This window comes from Canis lupus, chromosome 33 (assembly GCF_011100685.1).
Source record: "Canis lupus familiaris isolate Mischka breed German Shepherd chromosome 33, alternate assembly UU_Cfam_GSD_1.0, whole genome shotgun sequence".
Classification (NCBI taxonomy): Eukaryota; Metazoa; Chordata; class Mammalia; order Carnivora; family Canidae; genus Canis; species Canis lupus.
In genome coordinates, this window is record NC_049254.1 from 5,788,698 (window position 1) to 5,796,200 (window position 7,503).

A 7,503-nucleotide genomic window follows, 5' to 3' on the forward strand; every position below is an offset into this window, starting at 1 on the left:
ATAGATTCCTATCATCTGAAGCAATTTTGTAAAGCTAGATTTCGATTTCTACATATAAGGAAGGGACATATGAATTAGCCACATCAAAGAAAAGATGGTGAGGCAAAATAGATGATAAATGCCCAGAATTTAAGAAGATGTTCAGCGAAAGTCCAGGTGTGTGTGCAAGGGAAAATATTTTAGTAACAGAAAAGAAAGTATTGAAATTAATCCAGAGGATAAATCATCAAGCCACAGAGATGTGATAAAGAACCAAAAACTCTACATTAAAAAAATACAAGATGAATTACAAAAAAAGGGAAGATGACTTTGTATATCTAGTATATATCTAGCTAAGTTTTTACGAGATTTACGCAGTTAAAAGTATTTTATGATGGGAGAAAATCAAAGGGCTCAAGGAAAAGACAAATGAGTATTGAAAACATTGTGATACGTTGTTTTGTACATAGGCATTTCAAATCTATATACTCCTAACACTTTTCTGAACTTGCAATAATTCAGGTACAGGTTCATGCTACGCCGATAAGAGGAGTCTATGGTATTTACGACTTTATGTAAAATTATAGCAAAGCACTGAAAAATTATGAGGAACCAACAGTGAAAGAATCTCCCACCACAGAAGTATAATAAGAATGAGAGGACTCCACCCCACCTGCCCACATAAGAGACTGGCCAGGGTGCGAATCCGGCCACGTAACAACATTGAAAGAAAGCCTAACGATTTCAGAAAAAAGACTAACGATTTCAGCTTGTAACTCATTTTTCCTCAACAGAAAGTGTCCTTCAGTCTCACCTCTTTGCTCACCCATGTTGTATCTCATGCCAATCTGACCACGAAGTCATGACGTGGTAGGTTGCTGCCCATTGATTATGTGACAGTCCAGGGAGGAGGCCAGACAGTCTCTCTAAGACCTGGGTTGGCTTATTCCCTCCATACAGCTTCCTCTACTTTGGTGGGAATCAAAGGGGAGCGAGTGGGAGGGGTTGTGGGGTTTTGTTCTTTAACTGTGTAGCTTCCCTTTCATTTCCCCATTCCAGTGATTGACAAGGAAACCATGTTGAGGTTTTTCAGCCATTGGTAGCAGATCCTTCAAGTTTCGCTAAAATATAATTTGAAGAAAGCAAAGTAAAGCTGTAAAAACTGGAAAAAAATTTTAGGTTTCTATCTTTACAAATACAAACATGCTCAAGTTCCTCTGCAACTCATGAGATGGCTTTGTGGTTGAGCCAGAAGGCTACTGCCTTGAGAAAACATAACCCAGAAACTGTGGTCAAGTTGTTAGATGGTCATTAATTTCAAATGTAACTTCTAAACTCCCAAGCTAAAACTTTTAAGAGGTCATATATCTGGGGCACTGTCCAGCACCTACCCTCTGAAATACCTTCCCCATCTACCTGGATGGGTAGGAAATCTGTGACCGTACAGTTAGAATTTTATGAACACTGATTTTACTGATTAGCATGTATAGAAAAGAAACTTGAGTGCCACACAGAAAGTTCTATGAATCCTGAAGAACCGTTAGAACCTGTTAAATAAATCTTTTTTCTACCATATCTGATCTCTTAAAATTACAACTATTTTGAACATAACATGCCTTTAATTAATCTTAACGGTGAGGTTAAAAACAGGAAGAGGTCTTTAAAAACACTGATAAAGTATTGACAACTCAGGATAAAAAAATTAATGTAACAGAATGGAAAGTTCTTTCTGTTAGAAAACACCCACATGATGGAAAAATATGCATAAAGAAAATGATGTTTTGAGACCTTAAAAGAATCCATGGCTTTTACTTTTTTAATATTTATTTCAATCTAATAAATAAATACCTGCACTTTAAAAAAAAGCAAATGCAAATAAAGGCTTATAATGAAAAAGACATTTTCTCTTCCATTTCTATCCACCTCTAGCCCTGCTCTCCAAAAGCAATGACTTTTAAATCTTTCACGTCTTTCTTCCGTTTTCCTCCATATTTCTAAATAATAAATTTAATCTCTTATTTGAGGATATTAATACTACAGGTGTGCTTGTCTGTTGTCTCCACTTATTTCTCTCTCTTTCTCATATTTGAAGAGTTTCCCCAAGTAGCTGATGATCCATTCCTCTAAGGAGGCACTAAAACACTGGATTGGATGCTCTGGGGGTGAAGAGATGGGGGTGCACATAGGAAAGAGCTAATCATTTTGTGGTGGAAATTCCAAAGCTCCCAGTGGTAAAGTATCTTTTTTTTTCCTTTAGAACTGTTCTAGAAAGTAGTTTTCTAGAAAATAGTCCTTGAATCTCCTCCCCAGCTGGAAGCCAAATTCCCTTAGAGAAAGAGTTTGAGCAGTGGTTTTGAGCCCCCTAGTCAGTGGCAGCTTTCAAGAAACCCATTTTGAGTCCCAGCCTGTCCTTTGCCTTTGAAAGTCTTAAATAGGGGGAAATACTTAAGATATAAGATGAAAGGGGGAGCACGAGGATATAAGATAATGTACACTGTATGATTTACATTATTCAAACGTGTGAAATAGCTTAGAAAGAAATACACCAAAACATTGAGTGGTGATGATTATTTCTGAGTAGTGTATAAAATGGGATGGCTATTTCCTTCTTGATACTTTTATTTTCCAAAATTTCCACAAAGTATAGGGATTAATTTAAATATGGGTGGAGGGAGGACTTGTTTTTTTTTTTTTTTTAAATACACATATCAAGATGCCAACAAGAAAAACAGACATGTATATTGAATTCAGAGCAAAAAGTTTCTCGGCTCCCAGGTTAAAATATTTACAACTAAATAGCCAATATTTATTTACATTTAGAAATATGAGTGGTATGCTAAGAAATTTCCCAGTTATGTTGAAATACTGAAATAGCCACTTGAGAACCTGGAAGCCCTCTGTAAGTCCTCACTCAATCCTCCCCACTCACCTGAATTTGTGTTTGTCATTGGTTTTTCCTTAGTTTTATCACCTACAAACAGTCTATGTGAAAATTACAGGCTGGGAAAATATACTCAATAGTATCATAATTACATTTATATGGTGACAGACACTGGCTACCTTTGTGGCGAGCACTGAATAACGTGCAGAACTGTAGAATCACAGTGTGGCACATTTGAAACTCATAAACATTGCATGTCAACCACACTTCAGTAATAAGAAAAAAGTCTATGGTTTAGCTTTGTATCTTTTGAATTTTACGCAAACAAAATCATACCATACATCTCATCCTATGGGGTTTTCTCATTCCCTATTATGTTTGTGAGTTTTGTGGATAATTCTGGTATTTATATTTCTATTCTAGTGAATCCCTCTATTATTACATCTTTGTTTAACGTCTTAGTTCTTCATTTCTTTAGACAGTATCCATTGTTCCCTCTAAAGTCAATGAGAAATTATGAGAAATTAGCATATTCACATTTCCTCTCTTGTAACTCCAGGCAAAAGTCAAGCTGCATTGTTTTCATGTTTTCTTTCTTCGATTTATCAATATATTCTGCTTTCTGATGCCTCCACTTTCATTTTTAGTCCTTAAAAGTATAAACAATGTACACCACTTAGATGGGCAAGCAAATTTTGAAATTTTTTACCACGTGCGGCCTGTGTCCCGCTCAAAGGTCCTTGCTTGTTTGTAAATTAAACACAAGCATGAATGTCCTCATTCATCATGGACAGACAATTAAGTACACACAAAAGTAGAACTTTTGAAAGGATAAAAATGTTTCCTTACCTTTCTTCACTGAATCATCACGCACACCTCCTGGAGTGTAGGCTCTTTCCCGATTTAGAGGGACAGTCCTCAGTCTTTTCAGGATCGTGTATCCTTCTGAGATTTCAAATTAGCTTTATGGACTCTAAGAAAAATAGACACATTTCACATGATTTCACGCAGATCACAACTCAGGAATTGCCAGAAATTCAACCTTATTGGGATTATAGACGTTACCGACTCTGGAATCTCTCTGTAATGAAGAGAAAAATGAAACCTCACCAAGCCATTTCCCAAGATAGAAATATGCTGGTCCACCTAACTCTGCTTGGTTACGTTTGTGATGACTTGTTCAGGTCATCTTCCCAACAGAACCGTGGTTGAATGGAGAGAGCCCAACGGTTCCCATCTTCTCTCCTGCCTCCCTCTCCTTTTTGGCCACGTTCTCCCTCTGTCAGGTCTCTCCTCTCCCCCTCCCCTCATCTCTCCCTCCTGGTTCACTTCTCTTCACTTTCTCTTCCCTCTGCTCCTGCTCCCCAATATTAATCCCCCAAAACCCAGATCAGATTTTCCTCAGTAAATGTGCTCCACCTACTGATTCTTTAAAGAATTTCATGTTTAAATACAATTCGAGAAACTGCAAACACTCTCTGATATGTTAATGGACATGATTTTATCACCTAAACTTTAGTACCTCAGAAGAGCATGGTAATTTGTGGGCTCATTTCCAAAAATCTACACTTAATATGTGATTTATCAAACACATTCACGTGGAACATGGATTGTTTCAATTTCCTCTCATATGTAGAAACACAGCTATTGTTAATGTTTTAAAACATTACAATCATATCCAACTTGGCCCTTTTTTAAAAAAGATTGATTTATTTATTTTAGAGAGAGAGAGTGTGTGAGCAGGGAAAGGGGCAGAGGGAGAGGGAGAGAGAGAATCTCAAGCCGACTCTCCGCTGAATGCAGAGCCGGACGTGGGGCTCAGTCCTGGGGCCCTGAGATCTTGACCTGAGCTGAAATCAAGAATCAGTTGCTTAAGAGACTGAGCCACCAGGTGCTCCCCTACTTGTCGCCTTTGGTTTCCTTCTTTCCTAGTCCATTGGCTCAGGGAGCTGCTTCTCCTCCTCCTCTGACCCCCTCTTTCCAAGCTCATTTCTCTGCCCCCAGGGCAGTCCCTGATTTTCCTTTCTTACTACGCTGCATGCACTTCCTTGGATGACTCACTTTCTTCCACTTTTTCAATTATTACCTTTACACAAATAATTGGCAGGTATTTGTTTCCAGACTGAACTTCTCTCAGCCTTCGACTCCCATCTCTAAACACCAGCTTGCAGGCATGTCAAGCTCATCAGAACTGCTCTCCTCTCTTTTGTTAAGGACACCGAACCTGTTCCGGTCATCCGCTGCTATTGGACAGGTCACACCAAATTTAACAACGTGAAACAGCCACCATCTTATTATGTTCACAGAGTCTGTGAGTCAAGAGTTATGAGACAGCAGGGTCGGCTTGTCTCTGCTTCACACGTTAGGGCGTCAGCCGAGAAGCCTGTCTTGCTGTTACAAGATACCGTAGTTCCCTCACATTGCTAAACGGTGGAGGAGAGGGAGGTAAAGATGAAAAGCGGGTCCTTGTTGTTTCCTAGAGATACTCACTTGAATGTTTAAGTACCTCACTCGTGTTACATAGCTGATAAGATCAAGTTCATAAATAAAAACTACTTCCAGCAGAAGTAGTCTCTAATTTGCATTGATATAACTTAAAAGAGACTATTGAGTTAGGAGTCTCCTAACTCTGGGAAACGAACAAGGGGTGGTGGAAGGGGAGGTGGGCAGGGGAGGTGGGGGTGACTGGATGACAGGCACTGAGGGGGCACTTAATGGGATGAGCACTGGGTGCTATATGTTGGCAAATTGAACTCCAATTTGAAAAAAAAGAAAAAAATAAATAAAATAAAAAAGATTCTGACAAAAATCTAATAAATAAATAAATAAATAAATGATTATCTACTGAAATGTTTAAAGAAACTACAACTTATTATAAGAAATTGATAAGTTGGGTTGAAATTTTACATATTAAACTTATCAGAAGGATGTCAGACAGCAGACATGCAACCTTCTGAAGGCCTCAGGCTGCCTCATCAGATCAGAAACGGAAAGCCACTCGACTGACCTGTATTTTTTAATTTATAGGTGTATTATTCCCTCACTCTTAAACAGAGGCATCCCATTGGTTCAACTTTATAAACTTTGGTTTGATACCTCCCCAGCCATTTCATAAGCAAACGCATCCGTGACTGAGCCCATGTTGCAACTCCAAATGACTACAAAGCCAATCTGCTTTCCTAAATGACTGTATTTGTGTCAACTCATGGAAACCACGATGGATTAAACTGTGCCAACTTTTATGTTCAAGCATGTTTTGAAGTATGAATGGAATTAATAGGTGAAGCATTCTTCAAAATACTGATTACTGGTGCATGAGTTTAACTCCTAGAATCAAAACCAAGCACCTTTGATTGCAAGATGAAATGCAGTTTAATGACCTTGCTCCGCTGGTCTGCTAGTGTCTCTGGTATGAAACAGGTCTGTGAGGTGTTATACTGTATGGCCTAGGACTTGGTTTCAGGTAGCAATTCTAAATTTAGTGAACTATCTGTAAATGTCTAAGCCTCACTAACCTAAAGGCACTAATTTAGGTTTATCACAAAATTGGAATTTTACATGTGCGTTCCTTTAGGAAGAAGGATCGATTTTTTCAAAATGTGGGATTTTCAGAAACACAGTAGTTGTGTCAGGGATAATACAATACGTCCCTGAAAACCATTTCCAAGTGGGTTTTAAGATGCATACAGGAATTTTTGTCTTCACAGACCAGGAATAAAAAGCCAAACACTAAGTTTGATCACATAACATACCGCAGAACAGTGTTGGAAGACGAGGGCTAACAAGTCATTCACAAGGCAGCTGGCATTGTAAATAGGGAGACCCACCTTAGACATTTTGTAGGAAGGGTGGTGTACATCAAGTGACCGTGTGCATACAGACTGTGAGGAGAGCAATATTAAAGATTAAATGTGCTAAAGGGATAGAAGACATGGATTCCAATCCAATTTCCTCAGAAATTTGAACTGGGCATGGAAGGAGGGATGGAAGCGAAAGAGATTCCAAGCAGCGATGGCAGCAGGCTGACTCCAGGCCAGATGGGAGAGGTTCAGGATATGCTCATCAAAGTGATGAGTGGTGGGCACGAAGTCTAAGGCCCAAATGCAGGGGAGGAATACAGAAGAAAGGGCAGGAAAGAGAGGTCAGGGTCAAACAGCGGATTGCTTTGAACATTGGATTGAATTTTGCATCTTTTCTGTAGAAGAGGGGATGCTTAGAATATCTGAGGAAGACAGGAATAATGGGACTGGGGGAAGTTGTTTTGAAGGGAGAGAATGGAGGTCCAAGTGACCAAGACAGGTAAGGTATTGCAAAAGTTCAAATAAGGGGAAAGATGGGACCAGAGTAGAGTGGTGGCAGTGGACAGATTAGGAAGTCAACAGACCTTCCAGAGGGATCCTCAACAGGCAGACCAGGGTATTGAAGGGAAAGCAGCAAATTTACTTTGTGGTTTGGGGACCTAATTCCCTTCCCCTGGAACCTGGAGCTGGCCTTAGTGGGTCCCTGCTAACCAATGCAGTTTGGAGGAAGAGCTACTGATCTCTGCGGCTAGCTCAGAAGGCAAGCACGCTGCCTCTGCCTCGGCTCAGTGGAATCCGTGTCCTGCGCCACCTGAAGGCACTGTGGTCTACAGTCCAAGCTGA

General features: G+C 39.6%; 1 long non-coding RNA gene across 1 annotated transcript; it reads right to left on the minus strand.

Annotated features, from left to right (window-relative positions):
• Positions 1 to 348: 348 nt before the first annotated feature.
• Positions 349 to 4,184, minus strand: LOC111093797. The gene is made up of 3 exons (XR_005383035.1): positions 3,971 to 4,184; positions 3,710 to 3,833; positions 349 to 1,100 (listed from the first exon to the last, which is right to left on the minus strand). It is a non-coding gene; the product is annotated as an uncharacterized LOC111093797 (long non-coding RNA).
• Positions 4,185 to 7,503: the final 3,319 nt, after the last annotated feature.